The sequence below is a fragment of the Argopecten irradians genome, chromosome 3 (genome assembly GCF_041381155.1).
Source record: "Argopecten irradians isolate NY chromosome 3, Ai_NY, whole genome shotgun sequence".
NCBI lineage: Eukaryota > Metazoa > Mollusca > Bivalvia > Pectinida > Pectinidae > Argopecten > Argopecten irradians.
In genome coordinates this window covers 1,100,898-1,126,630 of record NC_091136.1, presented here as the reverse complement: position 1 = coordinate 1,126,630, position 25,733 = coordinate 1,100,898, and the positions used below count along the sequence as shown (strand labels likewise).

The 25,733-nt window shown below is 37.9% G+C and overlaps 1 long non-coding RNA gene across 2 annotated transcripts in view; it reads right to left on the bottom strand.

Moving 5' to 3' along the window:
* The window catches only part of LOC138317239 (uncharacterized), a 95,703-nt gene that overhangs the window by 5,671 nt on the left and 64,299 nt on the right, over positions 1-25,733 (bottom strand). The gene's annotated exons all lie outside the window — the stretch shown is intronic.

The window sequence follows — 25,733 nt, the reverse complement described above, 5'->3', positions numbered from 1 at the left end:
AACTGAAGTTCTTCAACTCAATCAAAGGAGTATAACAATTAGCTCAACTTACATTTTACAGTTACATTGCAATCTTGCTGTTAGTCCAAATTTGACTTTATCAAAGATAATTAATTAATCTTAATGACCTTGGTATAATGGGGGAGGAGAAATAGGTTCCCATGTACCCCTCTGGCAGTTTTTCGAAACATGGATTTTTAGGACCGGTATAATGTCTAGTTTCATTTTATGCTTGTTGTCATTGACAATTAATGTCCCATGGGGGTCAAATGGTGGCCATCTTGGATTTCATTTATCAAAAATGGCCAAAATGACACTTTCGCATATACGCGCATAGATAGAGAACGAGACAACATTCAGAGGCAAATAAACACATCTTTTAATATGATTGAAACATGCTGAATACGATTAAATCATAATAATGACGTTACGTCTTCTTATTTTTGTGACTTGGCGAGAAAACGATGAAATTTTCAGCTTTTTTTCTCTAAAAAATCGACAAATGTCATAATTTTAATTTTAATCAATGGATAAAACACCTTGTAACAGTCATTTCGAATTGCACTAACCCTTGATAAAACACATGTGTACAAGAAAAAGATAGATCGCATCAATAAGGTCGGAAAAAGAGAGGGAACACCCCCACCCCCACCCCCCAACCCCCCGAAAAAGTCATCAAAAATGGCCAAAATAACACATTCTTATATATATGCATAGATAGCAAACCAAACAACACACAGAGGCAAATAAACACATTTTATAATATGATTGAAACATGCTGAATATGATAAAACCATAATGACGTTAAGTCTTCTCAGTTTTGTAAAATGACAGGAAAATAATGAAATTTTCAGCTTTTTTTCCCCTAAAAATGTCATAATTTTATCATAAGAAAAAATTTGATGGACAAAACACCTTGTAACAATCATTTAGATTTGCACTAACCCTTGCATAAAGACATGTGTACTATAAAAAGATATATCGCATGAATGAGGTGGAGAAAAGAGAGGGACCCCCCCCCCCGCTCCACCGAGAAGAAAATGCAAAAATAAATAAAAAAAACAAAAATTAATTATAACTCCAAATATTCTGTCAACACACATTGTAACAGTTATTCTGAATTGAACTGGCTCTTGTCTAATCATATGTGCATTATAAAAGGATAGATTTATCGTTTTTAGCAGAAGAAGCGAGATGACCAACCCCCATCCTCTCCCCCCACAATTAAAAAAATACTTATTCCCGGATCCAGTAAACATCAAAAGGCTGGTTCATATATTTTATCCATAATTCAGATTGATAATAAGACTGCTCATAAGCAATCCTGATCACCAGATATATCAATCTGGAGATGTACTGGGAGAAGAAATCCTGCTGACCATGTTTAATGGGCAAGAAAAGTACATCGCCCCCTTGTTTCATCAAGGTTAAACCTAAGTGTCCGACAGGGACAAAGCAGTCGATCATTCTCTTTCGACTCAATAGAGACACTATTGATACTTTACCAAAAAGGCAGGATCAGTGAATAGGGTATTAGATCTATATTTGGCCCAACGAAGCACAAAAAGTGAATAGATGGATATCACTCCTCCTGCGGCCTGAGGAAAGAGCAAACAGGAAGTCAAAAGTAAACACCTTAATGGAGACAGACACCAAAGGCTCATAAGGAGCCCCTTTCAGTAACACAAGTGCTAGATTCCACTGTGGAGCTAGCTGCTGTACCCAAGGCCTGTCAAGACTGAACCCCCTGATCAAAGCAGACAAAGAGTTGGAAGACCATAACTCAGGTCTACCATGAAAATACAGTACACTGGAAATAGCCATGCAATAGCCTGCAATAGTACCAGAGGGAAGTTTGTGTTCCCTAAACAAATAGAGAAGGGAATCTGACACGTCTTAAGAAAAAGCCTAACTGAGCGAGGCCTCCTGAGATAGCTTCAAGCTCATGAAGGGATCTGCCGGGACTGAGGGTGGCGCAGGAGATTGGTTCTGAGTGGGAAAACCAGAGGAATAATCACCTAAAAAAACCGACTAGAGCTCTAGAGACCAGGATTGTCTCGGCCACAGGGGCGCTATCAGAAAGAGGGAAAAAGATGCTCCCAAATTGTCATTTGGTCTGGCACCAGAGAGACAAAGGTGGACAACTAGTTGTTCAGGGAAGTGGCGAAAAGGTCTATATGAGGTCTGTTCCGCACCTGGCAAATGCCCTCGAAGATCGAAGATCGGGGAAATGAGCTGCCTTTCTGTCACAACCAGCTTGAGACCCCCCCCACACAAACCACCTTGGAATATAGAATCTTCTGAAAAGCCTGCAGAGCCAACCGACCAGCCCTTATCCTCTATCCTCAGCACGTTGATGTGCTCGGAGAGCTGATCCCCAGACCACTTCCCCCCCCCGGCTGACAATGCCCCCCCCCCCTGGACTTCTCTCTAGAAGGAATGAAATCGACTTTGAGCAAAGGTTTCAGGACCAGACGAGCGTTCCGCTCCAACGATTCCTAGACTAGGTGGAGCATGAGGGAATCGTCGAAATAGACGTGAACATTTATTTTACTGGAGTGCTGAAATCCTATGCCAACCTGCAGCAGCTTGGTGAAAACCAAAGGATTTAGTTTTGCGGTAATGAGCTGTGCTATACCATCGTGTCTTCAGGACAAAAACAAGAGGCCCAGAGGGCCTGTATCGCTCACCTGGTTTGTAATGCCAAGTAATGTTCTGAATACAGGTTCATTGTTTCTTTTCTGAAGGAATTTTAATATTAACCTCTAAATCCCCTATTGGGCCCCACCCCTCCCGCCCCCAGGGGGTCAGAGCCAAAATTTATACAAGTTCTGTTCCCCATTCTTCCAAGGATGTTTATGGCCAAATTTGGTCACAATCCAAACAAAACTCTAGGACAAGAAGTGATTTATAGGATTTACCTCTATTTCCCCTATTGGGCCCCAACCGTCCTGCCCTCGGGGGGTCAGAGTCAAAATTTATACAAGTTCTGTTCCCCTTCCCCCAAGGATGTTTGTGGCCAAATTTGGTTACAATCCATGCAGAACTCTATGACTAGTAGCGATTTAAAGGATTTACCTCTATTTCCCATATTGGGCCCCGCCCCTCCTGCCCCCGGGGGGTCAGAGCCAAAATTTATACAAGTTCTGTTCCCCTTCCCCAAAGGATGTTTGTGGCCAAATTTGGTTACATTCCATTCAGAACTCTATGACAAGTAGCGATTTAAATGATTTACCTCTATTACCCCTATTGGGCCCCGCCCCTCCTGCCCCCGGGGGACCAGAGCCAAAATTTATACAAGTTCTGTTCCCCTTCCCCCAAGGATGTTTGTGGCCAAATTTGGTTACATTCCATTCAGAACTCATGACAAGTAGTGCTTTAAAGGATTTACCTCTATTACCCCTATTGGGCCCCGCCCCTCCTGCCACTGGGGGATCAGAGCCAAAATTTATACAAGTTCTGTTCCCCTTCTCCCAAGGATGTTTGTGGCCAAATTTGGTTACATTCCATTCAGAACTCTATGACTAGTAGCGATTTAAAGGATTTACCTCTATTTCCCTATTGGGCCCCGCCCCTCCTGCCCCCTGGGGACCAGAGTCAAAATTTACACAAGTTCTGTTCCCCTTCCCCCAAGGATGTTTGTGGCAGAATTTGGTTACAATTCATGTAGAACTCTATTACAAGTAGCGATTTAAAGGATTTACCTCTATTTCCCCTATTGGGCCCCGCCCCTCCTGCCCCCTGGGGACCAGAGCCAAAATTTATACAAGTTCTGTTCCCCTTCCCCAAAGGATGTTTGTGGCCAAATTTGGTTACATACCATTCAGAGCTCTATGACAAGAAGCGATTTAAAGGATTTACCTCTATTACCCCTATTGGGCCCCGCCCCTCCTGCCCCCGGGGGATCATAGCCAAAATTTATACAAGTTCTGTTCCCCTTCCCCCAAGGATGTTTGTGGCCAAATTTGGTTACATTCCATTCAGAACTCTACGACAAGTAGCGATTTAAAGGATTTACCTCTATTTCCCCTATTGGGCCCCGCCCCTCCTGCCCCCGGGGGATCAGAGCCAAAACTTATACAAGTTCTGTTCCCCTTCCCCCAAGGATGTTTATGGCCAAATTTAGTTACATTCCATTCAGAACTCTATGACTAGTAGCGATTTAAAGGATTTACCTCTATTTCCCCTATTGGGCCCTGCCCCTCCTGCCCCCGGGGGACCAGAGCCAAAATTTATACAAGTTCTGTTCCCCTTCCCCCAAGGATGTTTGTGGCCAAATTTGGTTACATTCCATTCAGAACTCTATGACTAGTAGCGATTTAAAGGATTTACCTCTATTTCCCCTATTGGGCCCCGCCCCTCCTGCCCCCAGGGGACCAGAGTCAAAATTTATACAAGTTCTGTTCCCCTTCCCCCAAGGATGTTTGTGGCCGAATTTGGTTACAATTCATGTAGAACTCTATGACTAGTAGCTATTTAAAGGATTTACCTCTATTACCCCTATTGGGCCCCATCCCTCCTGCCCCCGGTGGGTCAGAGCCAAAATTTATAAAAGTTCTGTTCCCCTTCCCTCAAGGATGTTTGTGGCCAAATTTGGTTACATTCCATTCAGAACTCTATGACTTGTAGCGATTTAAAGGATTTACCTCTATTCCCCTATTGGGCTCCGCCCCTCCTGCCCCCGGGGGATCAGAGCCAAAATTTATACAAGTTCTGTTCCCCTTCCCCCAAGGATGTTTGTGGCTAATTTTGGTTACAATCCATGCAGAACTCTAGGACAAGTAGCGATTTAAAGGATTTACCTCTATTACCCCTATTGGGCCCTGCCTCTCCTGCCTTTGGGACCAGAGACAAAATTTATACAAGTTCTGTTCCCCCTCCCCCAAGGATGTTTGTGGTCAAATTTGGTTACAATCCATGCAGAACTCTAGGACAAGTAGCGACTTATAGGATTTACCTCTATTTCCCCTATTGGGCCACGCCCCTCCTGCCCCGGGGGTGACAGAGCCAAAATTTATACAAGTTCTGTTTCCCCTCCCCCAAGGATGTTTGTGGCCAAATTTGGTCACAATCCATGCAGAACTCTATGACTAGTAGCGATTTAAAGGAAATGTTGACGGACGGACGGACGGACGGACGGACGGACGGACGGACGACGGACGCCACGCCATGACATAAGCTCACCGGCCCTTCGGGCCAGGTGAGCTAAAAATCAAGATAATATTTAGAACACTGTTGTACGTTTCTTTCTGGCACGTTTCGTTCTGGCACAAGCCGATAATTTATGAAAAATTCTATGTTTTCCAGTTGTTCACTAAAAGAGAGTGAATTATTACGATGCTAACCTAGTTCTAGTTGTAATTTGGGCCGTGGTGGCCGATTGGTATGATGTCTCGACATATTATCACAAGCCCTCCACCTCTGGGTTGCTTGTTCGAATCCTATGTGAGGCAGTTGCCAGGTACTGACTGCTGGCAGTGTTTTTTGCTATATGACCCCCATGGGACATTAGTTGTCAATGGCAACAAGCATAAAATGAAACTAGACATCATACCGGTCCTAAAAAAACATGTTTAAATGTATAAATGTATAAATAGTACATCAAATTAAGACACGCCTACGAAGGTCAAGTCCTGGATACATTTACATGCTGTTTTGTCACAAATTTAAACAATATAATGGACATCTGTTCAACAAACATTAATTTTCCCATGAAAAGTTTGAAAGGGTATATAACTGGTATTAACAAACATAGATTTTTAATAGCTATATACTCCAGTTAGAGTCTCTTTTATACTTCCAAACTTTACAGCTAGCCCATGCATGATCACAACCGTGAGTATTCTCAACTATATCGACAAATAACAGAACATTAACTGTTAACATAATTAAGACAATATAAAGTACAGTTTTCAAATTTTGAAAATAAGGTCAAGGTCATTCATTTGTGTATACCTAGCTGTTAGTCCCAGTATACTACAGGTGCAATGTCAGTTTTTTGGGCCAAATAATTACTGAATGTGTTCTTTTGGCCAAAGTAAATTTGGAAAGGTAAGCTAAGTGGATCAGGATAATTGTATGAAAAGAATCTTTCTTTAATAATCTTTGATATTACAGATATTCAATAATTGCGTGAGGCTTCAGCAACTTGTTTCCATTTCAAATTGGTTCTACAACTGACCCTTTGAAACACTCATGAAACCACATGCAGGCTCATTAAACAGCAGCCATAGCTCCCATGGTCACTCCTATCAGCTTTAACATAAATCATTATACAGTTCTATTGAGCTCCTTGGCAGGTTTCTTTATAGGAGAATTAATACTAGAATTAGGATGCTGGGATGATGGAATTAAGATGCTGACTGCTGACCGGTACTTGTCATAACATTATCAAAGTCATTATCAGGTTCAATAGGGGCCTAAGTGGCTGTGGGGTGGGTCAGTCCATGATTGAGGGGGCTAAATACCCTACAGACAGAGTCAAGTGGTAGTGGTGGAAAAATCAAGTTATCAGTGGATTGTCAACTTTACAACACAAAATCAAAAATATACATTCACTTCAAATGTTAAACCTGCAAATAATTTTTTTAACAGTTCTCAAGTAGAGAAATATACATTTACTATTTCAGTAATGCATGTTCATCAAATTCAATACTTTCATACATTTCACCACAATTTTGAAGTTTCAAATTTTGGTGTCATAATCTGAAAACTGATATAGTTTCCTCGCGGTGGGAGTGAAGAGGTTTGACAGGTTAGCTTTAAGGCAGGTCCCAACTTTAATGAAAATCGTGAACATCCCCCTAAGTGGCATATCGGTCCACAAACCAAATTAATAGATATCATTAGGGAGGCTTCGGTCTTAATGATTTTTTTTGAAAATCTTTGTCATCTTTCATATCATTGGAAAATCCTGGGACATTAATTTGTAGAATCCATCATTTCATAGGGAATTTCATTATTTCTACTGATCAAATTAACCATTATCCTTTGAAGTGACCAACGGATGGTAATTCAGACTCAGTGGCTGTGATTGCAATGTTCAAGTTAATTACTTACAGCAGAGAGAATTAATTATCTTCTTTTTATTTGAGTTCTCAGCTATTTCAAACTAGATATACATATTTGTACCTACAAGACATACTCATTGATATGATTAATGATTATAATCACAATTTCAGATTGCAAGTTTTCAGGGTGGCTATATGAATATGATATTCAACTTAATTACTTTCAGCGGAGAGGATTATCATCACTTTTTTGTGTTCTCAGCTATTTCAAACTAGAAATACCTGCAAGACATTCTCTTTAATAATCCCGCCTCCATATATAAGGAAAGGACTGGATAGACATCCTAACATCATTTCTATTTTAGCATTAAATCATCACATTCATTTTTACATTCATTTTTTTAAACTGTACATATGTATGATACATCATATTTGGAACTATGATTATAAAGATTTCAGAAAAGACTGACAGGCCCGATCAAATCTCATGACAATGAATTTCATACTTTTTACGAAAATTTGGGGTTTTTTTTATTTATTTTACTTTGGACAAATATTTTTAACTTCTACACTGCAAGCTGACCATACATTGGTCAATAATGGTAATTGGTCACTTTGTCCTGCATCCTATGTAATTACAGGCCTAAAGCCTTGTCACCAGTAGAAAGACAAAAGACTCCGCTAATGTCACATGCACACTTACACAACACCAAAAGTCAAAATCTCACAAAATTGGTGAATAATTGAAAATGTGATAGGCTGTGATTGGTCAGTCCTACGGCTGCATGGACATCCTTTTGTTGTCCCGTTATTGGCCATACACGTGGCCAATATCATTCAGTTTGAAGTGTTTTATTCATCAAGATCTTTATAAAATTTCACGTCTTGTAATACAGATGTTTTCCTTGTAACTTCACATGGGTTATATATATACAGTGGCGTAGGAAGATGAAACGTAATGGGGGGGGCAAAGGTACTCAATATTTCGTAACAATCCCCCCCCCCTTGCGCGAGAGAGATACTTGATATATGTTATTCATATATCATTACATATAATCATTGCACACATCTATAGACAGTGGCGTCACTAACAGGGAATTAATTAATACGCAAATTAGCGTGCAAGTTTGGGGGGTCCGAGGTATCCCCTAGAAAAATATAACGATTTAAAATAACTGAGATGAGCTTCATGATGTATTTTGATGAATTTGCAAGCGCCTTCCAAATTTTGGTGTTTCTTGGGTCCGGGGGTCTCCCTGGGAAAAAGTTACGATTTAGAATGGCTGAGATGAGATTTACGATGCATTTTGTTGAATTTACGAGCGCCAAAGACACGAGATTTTGGTGTTTGTGGGGTCCGGAGGTCATCCCCGGGAAAAAAATTTGCAATTTAGAATGGCTGAGATGAGTTTTATGATGCATTTTGTTGAATTTGCAGGTGCCGAAGGCGCAAGATTTTGGTGTTTATAGGGTCCGGGGGTCACCCCCGGGAAAAAAATTTACAATTTAGAATTGCTGAGAAGAGTTTTACGATGCATTTTGTTTTATTTGCGAGAACCGAAGGCGTGACGTTTTGTTGTTATTGGGGGTCCTGGGTTCTCCCCCGGGAAAAATATTTCGATTTTGAATGGCTGTGATGAGTTTTACAATGTATTTTGATGATTTTAAAGCGTTCTTAACACGGTAATTTTTCAATTTAAAGTTACTTGCATTAAGAAATGATAATTTTGAGTGTCGTCATACCATTATGCAACCCAGCTTGATCTGAACATACAGTATTCACACCACCGACACATTGTTATGTAACTCAAAAAAATAATAAATTGATTGTCGTGCTAAGACATATAAACAAAATAATCTTTTTAGAAGCAATTTTTGAAATAGTATAATCTCTTGATGGACATTTTTAGTCTAGTTCGTGTGTATAGATTTGAACATTATGTGCTTGAATGTTTTAGGAAACGCGCCGCGCAGCGGAAAATTTTCTAAAATGAAGTACAAAAATGTGTAGGAGGACCCTTTTTTCTTTCAAATGTGCATATTTAGAACATTTTGCTCGGCAAAAATGGGGGGGGGGCAAAAAGACATGCCCCCCCCCCCCCCCCCCCTGCTTCCTACACCCCTGATATATAGTGTAACTTGTCTAGATAGGAGGTCTGACTGGACAAGCAGATTTGGCCGATGGAGCCATATGATTCCAGATTATAAAAGTTTTAATTACTATCAATTAAGAAGGTAAATCCCATTCAATTACACGGGGATTATAGTCAGGGGTTAATATATCGATAACTATTTACACTGGTATGACAAACTAAACACACAATGGAAATTAATTATGAGGTAAGATTAGGGAGTCCAGCTTTACATGGTAAAACCACTGAGAATTTCTTGAAATTACACTCAGGTCGACAGGCATGATATGTAAATATTTGAGAAATTTACAAAATCTTTGAGCAGCATGAGCGGAGATGATAAAGGATGTCTGACTCGGGGCTCAACTATCTCAATTCAAAAAAGTTTTAATCTTTCTCAGATCTGAATCCAAGGCAGAGGTTGGTATAGACCAACAACAGTTGTTCTCAGTCTGATGGCATACAAATGGATTATATCATTTCCATGGCAACATGCATCTATCAAACCGACACTTCCTTCGATAGCATCTTAGGAGATAAAAAATGTTTAAGAATAAATCCTCTGCTGTTAAGTTTTGTGTACTGATAAATATGATAGGACCAATACTGGCTACATATCATCTTTGTGGTTTTAAGGATACTTCCTGAAGTTTCTTTTGAACAAAAGGTCTGTTCTTTCATATGAGTCCATAGAAGACATTGTTTGATCTATTTGATGATTTGAAATTAGGAGAGCACAACATCACAAAGAAGTTAAGTAATTCCCACTGTAAGCCTTCCAACTCATTACACAAACAATTAACATTTTACACCAATCAGGACAAAATTTTAATGATAATTAAATTCTTATTGATGTAAAAGATTTACAAGGGAAGAGAGAAGACAGATATATACATGGGTCGCACCATAATTCAAAATCATTTCAATTTGGGTTTTTCTTCTAAAGAACTACCTACCGGTATGTCATTCTTAACAATTTTCTTTTCCCCCTTTTAGGGATACTTACAATAAGAGGTTTATATGCGTATACGAATACGGATATGTTTGTATTAGAAGGATTATACAGATAACATTATAGTTTCTTTCATTGTACACGATTGATTAATATTATGAGATCAGAAGAGGAAAGAATTATAATGTGTTACATAACATATGAATATCAAAATAGACATAAAATAGAAAATATGGAATGTTTTATGAATAATGGTCGCTCCCCTTTCAATACTTATCAGTATATGTATACCGCTTATTGTAAGTATCCCTATTTGGAATCTAAGATAGCCACTACTGTGAGCCTCTGATTGGTGGAATTAATCCCATACCACCTATTAGATAATTTTAAATATAAAGGATCAGTATTCAGTTGTTATACTCGCATAAGAATTGAAAATTTCATATTTGAGTTTTTACTTTTTTACTACATACAAAATTCCTAGAGATTTTGCAGTTATAAAAATTAATCTAATTTCATGCTATAGATATGGCAGCTATATCAGAGTATGTGACTTCAAATCTCATTTCAGAAGGCAAAAACACTTAAATCTGAATATCAAATATCTACAGGGGCTAAATCTTTTAGCAGAGTGATGGCGACATGGCATAATGTTTAATTTTTTATACCTTGATAAGAAAAAACCTACTTGATAACAGGGGTACATTAACCAAGTGGGTCAGTCTGACAAGAGTCTGAGAGACCCAGAGTATCCATGACGATTATAAGATTATCATAGAGATGTGTAAAGCACATGTTGTTTGTCAGATACTACAGATCTGTCATAGATTAGGTTGACAGAATGTTTGGGACACAGCTGTCAGAAGGATGAAATCACAGTAAGCATACAGATAGGAGTTATGTTTATTGAGCACACTTGATGACACAAGAAATACCAGAAAAATTTGAGGATTCTAAATATGTTTTGTTTTTCATTCGAGTGAAAGTCTATATATTACCCTGTATTAGTGAAGAATCAAATCTATTTAAAGTCTTTTTTCTTGTAACCCATCCATATACCACACCAATAAAGACTGATTTGTCATTAATGTCATGTCAGCCTCTTAATACTAGCATATAATGTAGTACCACCTCCTTTAGGTTACACCGACATTCACCAGGGGAGGTAACTTCCATTTGATAAATAGGTTTATAAAATCTAACAAGGACATAGTCATTCAGATCCCCCGCCAATGGAGATATCAAAGCTGAAGTAAGTTTGATTGTGGAGACTTATGTGTATGAAAAAAAAACAGGAACAAGAGATCCCAGAGGGATCTTGGCGCCCACCAAAGAATGATCTATGTCTGACAAACAAAAGAGGGATCTTTTCTCTGCTTTTCAAACTTTTCGTACAGCTGTACATATTACTACATATGAAATTTGAGAAAGATCCTTCTAGTACTTTCTGAGAAACAAACTTTATTATCAAATTCCAAGATGGCTACCTGTCGGCCATCTTTTTGACTGATCAGTTGAAAATGCAATAGGCACAAATAAGGTCCTAGGGGAACTTACATATAAAATTTGAGACAGATCACTTCAGTACTTTCTGAGCAAAAGTGGTAACAAGTTTCAACTATCAAAATCCAACATGGCGGCCTATCGGCCATCTTGTTCATCAATCGGTCCCAAAATACAATATGCACAACTAGACTCCTAGGGGAACCTGCAAATGCAATTTGAGACAGATCCCTTCAGTACTTTATGAGAAATAGCGGTAACAAACTTCAATTGTCAAAAGCCAACATGGAGTCCTGTCGGCCATATTGTTCACTGATCGGTGCCAAATTGCAATATGCACAACAAGACTCCTAGGGGAACCTACATGTAAAATTTGAGAGCGATCCCTTCAGTACTTTCTGAGAAATAGTGGTAATAAGTTTCAACTATCAAAATCCAAGATTGCGGCCTGTCAGCCATCTTGTTCATTGATCAGTCCGAAAATGTGATATGCACAACTGTACGCCAAGGGGAACCTGTACATGCAATTTGAGACAGATCCCTTCAGTACTTTCTGAGAAATAGCGGTAACAAACTTCATTGTCAAAATCCAAGATGGCTTCCTGTTGGCCATCTTGTTAACCGATCGGTACCAAAATGCAACATGCATAACCAGGGACCTAGGGGACCATGCACTTGAAATTTGAGACAGATCCCTTCAGTACTTTCTGAGAAATAGTGGTAACAAACTTCAATTGTCAAAATCCAAGATGGCGTCCTGTCGGCCATCTTGTTGACTGATTGGTCCCAAAATGCAATATGCACAACAAGACTCCTCGGGTAACCTTCGTGTAAAATTTGAGAGAGATCCCTTCAGTACTTTCTGAGAAATAGCGGTTACAAACTTTAACTATCAAAATCCAAGATGGCTGCCTGGTGGCCATTTTGTTGATCGATTGGTCCCAAAATGCAATATGCACAACTAGACCCCTAGGGGAACCTACATGTAAAATTTGAGAGAGATCCCTTCAGTACTTTCTGAGAAATAGCGGTAACAAACTTCATTGTCAAAATCCAAGATGGCTTCCTGTTGGCCATCTTGTTAACCGATCGGTACCAAATTGCAATATGCATAAACAGGGACCTAAGGGACCATGCACATGAAATTTGAGACAGATCCCTTCAGTACTTTTTGAGAAATAGTGGTAACAAACTTCAATTGTCAAAATCCAAGATGGCGTCCTGTCGGCCATCTTGTTGACCGATTGGTCCCAAAATGCAATATGCACAACTAGACCCCTAGGGGAACCTACATGTAAAATTTGAGAGAGGTCCCTTCTGTACTTTCTGAGAAATAGTGGTAACAAACTTTAACTATCAAAATCCAAGATGGCTGCCTGGCGGCCGTTTTGTTGATCGATTGGTCCCAAAATGCAATATGCAAAACTAGACCCCTAGGGGAACCTACATGTAAAATTTGAGAAAGATTCCTTCAGTACTTTCTGAGATATAGCAGGAACAGGAATTGTTAACGGACGGAAGGACGGAAGGACGGAAGGACGGATGGACAGACGACGGACGACGGATGAAAGGCGATTTGAATAGCCCACCATCTCATGATGGTGGGCTAAAAAGGAAGTTGAGCTAAAGAAAGATGGAAAATAATTCAAGTAGAGCAGGGCTACAATTATTGAATCAGGTATACAGCCTTGACATTTATATTAGACTATATACACAAAGATGGGTGGAGTTTTGCAAAGTAACATTTACCATGATATTTTCAGCAATGTTTCCATGGTAACGGAAAAAGTGCAAAAAATGAAAACCTAAAAATAGCAAAAGGTACTACTAGACCATAAAAAGAATGTGTCTATGAAATTTAGTGGAAATATCTCTGCTGGTTTTAGAGTTATGCTCCGGAAATGAACCTGCTACAAAAATATGATATTTTCAGCAATGTTTCCATGGTTACAGAAAAAAGCACAAAAAATGAAAACCTAAAAATAGCAAAAGGCACTACTAGACCATAAGAACAATGTGTCTGTGAAGTTTCATGGAACTATCTCTGCTGGTTTTAGAGTTGTGCTCCGGAAACGATTCTTACACAAAAATCTGCCATTTTCAGCAATGTTTCCATGGTTACAGAAAAAAGTACAAAAAGTGAAAACCTTAAAATAGCAAAAGGCACTACTAGACCATAGGACTAATGTGCCTATGGAGTTCCGTGCATATATCTCAACCGGTTTTCCAGTTATAATCCGGAAACGAACCTGGTACAAAAATATGATATTTTCAGCAATGTTTCCATGGTTACAGAAAAAGTGCAAAAAATGAAAACCTAAAAATAGCAAAAGGCACTACTAGACCATAAGACTAATGTGCCTATGGAGTTCCGTGCATATATCTCAACCGGTTTTCCAGGTATGCTCCGGAAAAGAACCTGGTACAAAAATATGATATTTTCAGCAATGTTTCCATGGTTACTGAAAAAGTGCAAAAAATGAAAACCTAAAAATAGCAAAAGGCACTACTAGACCATAAGAACGATGTGTCTATGAATATTCATGGAAATATCTCTGCTGGTTTTAGAGTTGTGCTCCGGAAACGATTGTTACACAAAAATCTGCCATTTTCAGCAATGTTTCCAAGGTTACAGAAAAAAGTACACAAAGTGAAAACCTTAAAATAGCAAAAGGCATTACTAGCCATAAGACCAATGTGTCTATGAATTTTCATGGAAATATCTCTTCTGAATTTAGAGTTATGCTCCGGAAACGAACCTGGTACAAAAATATGATATTTTCAGCAATGTTTTCCATGGTTATGGAAAAACTGCAAAAAATGAAAACCTAAAAATAGCAGAAGGCACTACTATAGACCATAAGACCAATGTGTGTATGAAGTTTCGTGGAAATATCTCTACTGGTTTTAGAGTTATGCTCCAGAAACCATTCGTACGGACGGACAGAGAGACGGACGGAGGACACGGACGGACGGACACGACGGACGGACGGACGAACCCATTTGTATATCCCCGCAAACTTTGTTGGGCGGGGGATTACTAATATATATGATAATTAAAATAACATTTTAATGTACTTTATACATGCTAGGAGTTGTCGTTAAACGTAATCGTAAAGTAAGCTTTAAGTGTAAAAGTCATTTTAAATTTCGCGGTTTTTTCGGTGATACAGAAGGGGGAGATGGGTAGGAGATATATAATAGTCATTACGCATGCGCATCAGAGCTGCGACAGAGAAACAAAGAGAAGAAAGACGTTTTTCAAGGTCAGTCAGTTTTTTGATTTGTTACGCTTTTAACAAATTGAATTGAAAGAAGATATGGAGAGGATATCGGTGCTTATTATGGGTCATAGTTTCGTGAGACGTTTAGAAGGTCAGATGTCAGGGTCGTGGTATAACCTTGGTTTTGATGAGTCATTAATGGTGATTCATTGTTGTGGTCGGGGTGGCGGTAAAGCAGGTCACCTTCTCCAGTCTGATATGTCTCGAGCTCTCGCGCGACATCGACCCGCTGTAGTAGTTTTACAGATAGGTGGCAATGACCTTGATTCACCTTTGTGCGAGGATCTTTCTGGGCGATTGGCTAGAGATATATTTTCGATCGCATCATGGATGGTCAGTGGATTTGGGGTGGCCAGTGTTTGTGTTATGCAACTCATGTATAGGTCTAAGACCCGTCACGCACCAGTGGACAAGTATAATAGTGCTGTGGATGTGGTGAATGCTAATTTACGGACATTGTGTGCGGACTCTAGTGATTGTTTTTTCTGGCGACATAAGGGATTAAAGACTGGGATATTCTCGTGTCTTAGCCAAGATGGCGTCCATCCTTCGAGGAAAGGGTCTCGCAAGTATATTCTCTCGGTGCGTGGGGCTGTACTGAAGGGCAAGTCATTGAGCGCTTCGCGGAGTGCCATATAAGGTAAGCGTGCCCTCATTAACATAAATTATGCGGGACGGCACTTCCGCCCAGGTCATGTATCGGTTACTCTCGTTTATCGAACATTAGGCTAGTGCTGCGATTAATATCATTGTATGATTAACTTCAATTTATCACAATCTAAGACTTATTAAAAGGTTGAGTGTTATATAACTTTATATATTAACCATGACATTCTTTAGTTGTTAAAGTTCAAGGTTAAGTTATGTGCAGTTTGTTTACGTCACATGTCGTCTATATATACATTGTATTGCACGGGTCAAGGTTACTACATAGAAATTCTTTGTTTACGTTTGAGTGTTAGCTTGTTTAGCATTCAATAGGTTACGGTCTAGCGGTCACTGTCAATTTTACTTCTCTCGCTCTCCTAAGTAAATATTTGGAATATTGTTGTTTTCCCCTTTGACATAGATTGTGATTTGTGTTACGATTTGAAATGATTTTAGTTAATTTTTAAGTATGTACAGGTGAATGGTGAGATAGGTAAATGTGAAGTACATCTAAGGTGTGTACAATTAAATATTGCCTTACATCATACGTATGTACAGGTAAACTGAGTACATCTAAGGTGTGTACAATTAAATATTGCCTTACATCAAAGCTTTAAGTGTAAAAGTCATTTTAAATTTCGCGGTTTTTTCGGTGATACAGAAGGGGGAGATGGGTAGGAGATATATAATAGTCATTACGCATGCGCATCAGAGCTGCGACAGAGAAACAAAGAGAAGAAAGACGTTTATCAAGGTCAGTCAGTTTTTTGATTTGTTACGCTTTTAACAAATTGAATTGAAAGCCGCCTCCACCCCCTCCTCCTTCCAATTTGGTTATTGAGATTCTCTATTTTTAATTTTTTGTATTTTTTACCATGTTAAGTATTATGTTAATGTGTCTTGTATTATGTGAATGTTTCTATAAAATGGGGCGTTTTTTATCCCCACCTAGAACCATATGATGTCTTGTGGGGTCAATTTGTTTTTATATTGACTTGAAAAGTAAATATCTTCAAGTCCGGCGTTTATATTTAATAAACAGCCAATTTCAATCAGAACAAGTCTCTGCTTTGTTTTTGCATGTATTTGGTTCAACAAGCTCGCCCTCACGACGGTCATGTATAAATATCTCTAACCCATCCATACCACACCAACAAAGATCGATCAGTTACCAGAACACAAAAAGTGTCAGGAATGTCATGTTAGTGCCCTAGTAATAGCACAGCATTGCGTCATAGTCATTTACCGGGGGAGATAACTTCCATTTGATAAATATATATAATGTATATTTTATATACTTCAGAACACAACACTTTTAAAAACAATATGGATACAATCATCAGGATTTGTTTCTGGAAATAAAGCTTGGAAACAATTTAAAACAAAACCTACCATACTTCAGAGTAAATAATTTTCAACTTTGTTGCCATGGAAACCCTTCCAGTACCGATTATAACACTTTGTCGATGTCAGTGTATTAAATCCCATTACAATGTGTACCAACATAGAAAGTATTTATCCAACCATCTTAAATCTTCCTGCAAAATAGGAGGTAATGCTGCAGGTGTTAAAATCCAAAGCCAGATTCTGTATACTCATACAAGATATGATATATAATCTCCCACCACTGTAGAGTGAAGTACAGGGCCTTAATCCAAAGCCAGATTCTGTATACTCATACAAGATATGATGTTTTATAATCAGTGAAAGTATTACACATCAACAGTTCTAACAAATGATGTTTTTTTTTTATAATATGTACCGTTTTCTATCAGCAGTTCTAATAGGAAAATAACCAAGAAAAATATTCTTCAGAGGAATAGGTTAAGTCTCATCAAATAAAACTTCATAAATAGGCATTGTTTGATGTCATTAACATACTAAAATAGTTTACATGGCGTTGTTCAGCGAGTCCACTTGTGCACATTGATGTTGACAATTTATGTACTACGACACAATGATATCAAGGTCAAATACGTAAATACTTGTCCCGTAACTTAACGAAGTTCCTCAAATTAGAATTCTTCGAAGGAAAACATTATAGAAGTTCAGAGAAACTCATTTACTTAAATTGACCTTAACTTCCTTATAACCCCTGTTCCCTGTGAAGAATTTTAAGTGAAGAATACTTTCTTAGTTATGGAACGTTAAGGAAAGGAGGGTCTGGAATGGAAAACACATATACCCTATGATATCAGTACATACGATGTCTACAGCAGTTATTATAGTGAACTTTCTCATGCAGTCCATGAAAAAAGAAACCTGTTGCAGTCTGATAGGACGGAGCACGCATGGTACTCATCGCTCCCCTTTGGACAACACAGCATTGGTTTCCGAAGATGTTACGGCTACTAGTTGCAACACCACACATCTTGCCCAATCATCCACAGATGCTACACTTACCCAATCGACCTCAGCACGATCATCCTCTCAGGAAAATGAGATTGATTGTCTGCAAACTCTCCGGGATCATCTCAGAGGTAAAGGAATATCACCAAACATTGGAGATATCATCTATCTTCCTGGAGAGAGACAACAAAACAGCAATATTGGGTGCATTTCAGGCGATGGATGCTTTTTTCACAGCAACGGACGTGTGATCCGATTTCACCATCTGTAAATGACATTTTACAATTTCTGTCCGAAATGTATGACACAGGTGTGGGATACAGTAGTATAAACACTGCTAAGTCGTTTTTATCTTCCTTTTTAGAGATGGTTGGTAGTGTAAATAGTGTAAATAGCGTGCTTGTAAAAAGATTTATGAAAGGAATCTATAATCTTAGACCTTCTCTTCCTCGTTGTTCTCAAACATGGAATGTTTCAACAGTTCTCCAATATCTCAAAACTTTAACTCCAGTTCAAACTATCTCCTTGAAATTGTTATCTTGGAAGTTAGTAATGTTAATGGCACTTTTAAGTTGCCAAAGAAGTCAGACTTTGCATCTGATTGATATCAGGAATATAAAACTTACAAAGGATAAAGTCACTATTCATATTGGAGATTTGGTGAAACAATCCAAACCCGGGAAACACTGTCCGCCGATAGAACTAAAGGCTTTCAATCATGATCATGAACTGTGCATTGTGACAACAATAACAGAATATCTGCGGAGGACTTCTCCTTTGCGAGGAGATTGCACTAGACTATTTATAAGTACTTTACCTCCGCATCAGTGTGTAACAAACCAAACATTACGGAACTGGATAACTTCTGTGTTAAAAAACTCTGGTGTTGATACAAACTGGTTTAAACCACATAGTACTCGTTGTGCATCAGCATCCGCTGCAAAGACAGCTAAAATTCCGATCAGTATTATCTTAAAAACGGCAGGGTGGAGCAATGAATGTACTTTTCAAAGGTTTTATGACAAACAAGTGATAGAGACACCTTCAATCTCTGTTGACATGCTCACACATTTCCAGGAACAAGAAACAGATGATTAATGAGCTCAATCATGATCAAGTGATCATTTTCTGTGACATAATACTATATCTGCAGTAATATAAGGACATTAATATTGGTATTGCCATTGTTATTACTTCAGTTTAGTCTGTTTAGATATACTGACTAAAGTGACGTCATGATGCAAACTATGTGGTTATGTAAATAAGTATGTGTAAATATGTGTATAGTATATGTAAATACAGATGTAAATATTTTATTTTTGACTTTGTGTCATTTCATGTATTCAATGTAGATCTATATGATCTGTCAAGGTTGTATTACATGAATTCATCATCTCTGAAATCTCATATGGTCCCTCAGTAGGTTGATTTTACGGAATTAGAAAATTAAATGAGTCTTCCGCTGGAAGACGATATTTGATTATAATTCTGTAAAATCAACTTCTACTGAGGGATCAATTGCCCTCCCTGGATCATATATTTCACTTTATGTAAATATATACAACACAGATATATATATACACTGCCCTCCCTATACATATATTACCTTATTCTTTATAGACTGATGAATTAATGTATATTTCTCTGAAGACTGAACCACGTGACCTCTACGTCATCTCAATTGATCCCTCAGTAGAAGTTGATTTTACAGAATAATAATCAAATATCGTCTTCCAGCGGAAGACTCATTTAATTTTCAAATTAATCCCAATGGTTATACTACCTATAGTGACACAGAAACATGATTCATTAACAAATCCTAAACCAAGAACCTGTTCCTATCCTCGTTAAACATTTTATGAATGTACCATACCTGTAACACTTCACTCTGAATCCCACGTTTCCGAGGGTAATGCCACCGTTTCTCTGGAGGTTACGTGTTGTTGTGTTTTCGTATTGGCCACTTTTGAGCATGTACACGACCCTCACTCACATCAACACACAAATACAACCTAATATTCCCTATCAGCGAGTAGAGACATCAAATTTAATGTGCAGGCAAAAATTCTATCCTTATCATCTCTTTATCTATCAAAGCAAACTGCCAGAGTTCCGAGGTATGTCAGAGAACCACAGGAGAAATTTATTCTCGTCTACTGTGGCAAAGCAGAATTATCATGATACCAAAAAATAGAAAAATTCTAAAACGCCATTCTGCAATGATATCGAAAAAGATTGGCTGGGCTTTACATTTGTTCTGATATATCATGATAAGCAGTACATAGATAGAGGCCCAGAATTGGGGGCAGCAGAGAGGAAATAGATCAAGTGTGTACTATATATACTGGGTTTAATTTCCTTTCAACAACTTTTCATAAGAATGATTTATGGTTTAGTAAAATGAATTTGATTTTTCATCTTAAGGGCTGAAAATGAGACCTTGATTAAAGAAACAGTGATATACATAGGCACCCTGACCTCATAATGACCTCAGAATGACCTTTGTAAGTGACCTTTGTAATAATTTCTAGGTGTGATTTGTAATTCAACAGCTGAAAAGTATGATATATGTCATCTTATAAACCTGCCACTGTACGTAGGTAATAATAGATCTGGGTTAATACTCCATATCAGTAGGTCATAAACAATAATGATTTAGAATGTTTATCATTTGTCTATAGTTCTATTGATTGTCTATTATATTTTGAAATAACACCAACAGAATAGTAACATGAATCATTCACGTAACTAAATTAAAGATAATATATGTACATATCTTAACAAATAATAAATAGGAAAAAAATTACTCAACAGAAAGTGAATAATTCACAAAATTTAATTTACATGAAAAACTATCAAATTTCCATAACGTGGCAATTTAAATTTTTATTACTTTATCAACCATTTAGGTTTTTTTTATTAAAGTCTTGACAATGTGTATTCCTCTAGCTAAAAATCTTGAATATTGACAGGAAAAAAATTCTCTAATATAGAATTAAATCACTTTTGAAAAAAAAAATAACAAACATTTTATTGATATTGATATTACACACCTTGTGAACCTATTCCATATAAATCAACTGTAAAATGTTGTAACCGAGAAATGGAATAATATTAATAAAGTAAACAATTTTGAGCAACCTTATACAATTTAAAACATATAAATTTAATATGTCAAATGTTTGGTGGCAATGAAAGTCAACATCAATAATTTTATGTAGGTTAATTACTGGTAGCAAATAAATTTCAGACAATATGAATGCAGTATGAGAGTATACAAAGAACAGACTGACAATGTGAATGCAGTATAAGAGTATACCATGGACAGACAGACAATGTGAATACAGTATAAGAGTATACCATGGACAGACAGACAATGTGAATACAGTATAAGAGTATACCATGGACTGAGAGACAGACAGACAGACAGACAGACAGACAGACAGAAAATGTGAATGCAGTATAAGAGTATACCATGGACAGACAGACAGACAGACAATGTGAATGCAGTATAAGAGTATACCATGGACAGACAGACAGACAGACAATGTTAATGCAGTATAAGAGTATACCATGGACAGACAGACAATGTGATTGCAGTATAAGAGTATACCACGGACAGACAGGCAGACAATGTGATACAATATGAGAGTATACCACGGACAGACAGACAGACAGAAAATGTGAATGCAGTATAAGAGTATACCGTGGATAGACAGACAATGTGAATGCAGTATAAGAGTATACCATGGACAGACAGACAATGTGAATGCAGTATAAGCGTATACCACGATCAGACAGACAGACAGACAATAAGAATGCAGTATGAGAGTATACCACGGACAGACAGACAGACAGAAAATGTGAATGCAGTATAAGAGTATACCGTGGATAGACAGACAATGTGAATGCAGTATAAGAGTATACCATGGGCAGACACACAATGTGAATGCAGTATAAGAGTATACCATGGATAGACAGACAATGTATACCATGGACAGACAGACAGACAGACAATGTGAATGCAGTATAAGAGTATACCATGGACAGACAGACAATGTGAATGCAGTATAAGTGTATACCATGGACAGACAGACGATGTTAATGTAACTGATAAGAGTATACAATGTGAATGCAGTATAAGAGTATACCATGGGCAGACACACAATGTGAATGCAGTATAAGAGTATACCATGGATAGACAGACAATGTATACCATGGACAGACAGACAGACAGACAATGTGAATGCAGTATAAGAGTATACCATGGATAGACAGACAATGTATACCATGGACAGACAGACAGACAGACAATGTGAATGCAGTATAAGAGTATACCATGGACAGACAGACAATGTGAATGCAGTATAAGTGTATACCATGGACAGACAGACGATGTTAATGTAACTGATAAGAGTATACCACGGACAGACAGACAGACAGAAAATGTGAATGCAGTATAAGAGTATATCGTGGATAGACAGACAATGTGAATGCAGTATAAGAGTATACCATGGACAGACAGACAATGTGAATGCAGTATAAGCGTATACCACGAACAGACAGACAGACAGACAATAAGAATGCAGTATAAGAGTATACCATGGGCAGACACACAATGTGAATGCAGTATAAGAGTATACCATGGATAGACAGACAATGTATACCATGGACAGACAGACAGACAGACAATGTAATTGCAGTATAAGAGTATACCACCGAACTATAAAATATAGTGATTCTAAAACCTTGTTCCAACACATCAACAGATTTACTTGATTTTTGCCACAAAAAGTTCGGAACCAAGACAGGTGATGTAGCATTAACACAAGTTATTTCACATCATCAGATCAGTGTGGCATTCCATTTTTGATCAGCCATCCCAATCCCTGATCTTGCAATTCATTGACAGTATCTTATAGTACCCCACTGTGCTAGCTTTGGTTATAACATTCACACAAAAAAGCTTGGAGGTCGGCTTTCTCATGTTTTCATCTGTTCTGGAGATCTTAAGATTAAAATGCTCTCTCACAAGATAAGGAAATTTATACCAACTGTGTTTAGATTATAAATGTTTTTATCTATAAATGTACCCAGAAAAACTGTAAAATTAAAATCCCTTTATTTGCGACATTCCATATCAACATTTAAAATCTGCCTTAAAATTGAAGCAGATGTGGTTAGTCCCAGATAAAACACAAGGCTATCATATCTGATGATCTTCTATCAATATGGGTCCCTGACCCTGAGAAGGGGGGGGTGTGGGGGTAGGGGATGGGGGTGGGGGGCTGTCAGGGTGATATAAGGGAGGAGTGCCCCCCCCCCCCCGCCCCACCCTCCTCCCCTCTCTGGCTGAAGTCCAGTAGCAAAGTAGGTGTATACCAGTATATATGTAACAGATACTAGGGAGGGGTGGGGCTGAGGCTGAGGCTGAGGGGGGGGGGTTAAAGTATATGTAGTAGGTATTACATATTAGGGAGGGGTGGGGTAGGGGGAGAGGTTGAAGGGTAATTCAAGGGGGGGGTGTTAAATCGTTAAGTACAATGTAATTTGTTGCTGTTTAAGTTTTTCAAGGAGATAGTCACTTCATTTGGACATCTGCAAACAAAAATAAAGAGTAATAAATAAATGAATAAATAATACAAAAAAAATTTCACACAACTTTCATTAATGAATATGACAGGCATACTAAACATTACCTGTCAGTTACCAGAAGCCTGAAATACTTTAAAGGATCAAAGTTCAAATGTTTAGGTTTACTTGGGCTTATAAAATCATAAAAACAAAATCAAAGTTACATTATAAGGTGAATATCACAATGAGATTCAGCTGTGTACCAATAAAGCATGTACTGTGTCAATTATGAATGTATGTCAAGGCCACATTCACTTGACAAAACTTGATGGTCCTTCATCCTGGTATGCTACAGGCTTTAGTATAAGTATTTTGGTACAACTAATTGTAATTATGGTAAGATTTTATGAGAGCTGAAACTGCAAGTTGATCACAGACATAAGAAAATACATGACAATTAAATGCTATTTGTAATAGATTTACAATACAGTATATGTAAAACTATGGAGAGGAAATTTGAAAATCACTTTTAGTCTATACCAAACATCATGTAATATATATCCTTCAGCTCTTTATTCAAACTCACATCTGTGCATCGGTTTGTTTTTTATATTTCCATCATATCTGTATTAAAATCTGTTAAATATATATTAGGTGTGTAATGAAATAGGTGCATGGCGACAAGCAGACTTCATTGATCAAATCTCAACTGTATAATGTCTATCACAGACTCTGATCCCGTCACCCTTCCCACAAACAGACAAAAGGTATCACATAAAACTAACACCTACAGAACAACTTTTCAGATTTTGGTTTCAATTTGAATGTCACACAAAGACCGAGATAAAGAAGCAATGAAGAAGATTTTCTCGTCCTGTATACATATCCGACCTGATTTCTGATTACATAGATAACCTTACAGGAAATCTCTGTACATTTTATCCGGTTTCTTCCTTTAAATTCATTGATTTTTAATAACATAATACCTTTCAGACATATATTTCTTACAATAATGTCAACTACACAAATATATCATTTTTCCATCTTTAAGGCTGTTGCTTTATTGGTGGAGAACAGCCATATTAAATTCTATATTTCCTGCCGACTTACAAGGGCAACCTTTTTTTTATATCAATATCAGCATTCAATTTCAAGTCCCTGTGATTTTTATTCTCGAGGATATTGATATTTAATTCAGATCTAATACTGCTGGTAGGCATAAAGTTCAGTGTATCAAATTTCATCTTCCATGTTTCGTTATAGGAATTAAATTCCTATTGTAACCTGAAGACTCCTGAATGACTCCATAGAAATGTAGAACACAAAAGTACAGGGGGGAGAGAATGTTTGGTTATGTGTCACAAGCTATAACATTAATAATGGCATAGATCTAACATTTAAATTTAAAAGTAAAAAGATATAATAAAAAAAAAATTAAAAACTTTCATGATTATTTTCTTGCTAAAAATATCTTAAATGGATGTTTCTTTCTACCTGTCTCAGCTGTTTGCATAAACTATTGAATCAAATTGTTCAGTAAGAAGTATTGGTCAGGACCTGGTTGTGCAGAACTCTGATCTTGTTGTCTTGGCAGTAGGAGTGACAGTATTTGTGTACAACTCTGATTTTGTTGTCTTGGCGGTAGGAGTGACAGTATTTGTGTACAACTCTGATCTTGTTGTCTTGGCAGTAGTTGTAACAGTATTTGTATACAACTCTGAACTTGTCATCTTGGCAGTAGCAGTGACAGTATTTGTGTACAACTCTGATCTTGTTGTCTTGGCAGCAGGAGTGACAGTATTTGTGTACAACTCTGATCTTGTTGTCTTGGCAGTGGGAGTGACAGTATGTGTGTACAACTCTGATCTTGTTGTCTTGGCAGTGGGAGTGACAGTATGTGTGTACAACTCTGATCTTGTTGTCTTGACAGTAGGTGTGACAGCATGTGTGTACAACTCTGATCTTGTTGTCTTGGCAGTAGGAGTGACAGTATGTGTGTACAACTCTGATCTTGTTGTCTTGGCAGTAGGTGTGACAGTATTTGTATATAACTCTGATCTTGTTGTCTTGGCAGTAGCAGTGACAGCATGTGTGTACAACTCTGATCTTGTTGTCTTGGCAGTAGGAGTGACAGTATTTGTATACAACTCTGAACTTGCCGTCTTGGCAGTAGCAGTGACAGTACATGTGTACAACTCTGATCTTGTTGTCTTAGAAGAAGGAGTGACAGCATGTGTGTACAACTCTGATCTTGTTGTCTTGGCAGTAGGTGTGACAGTAT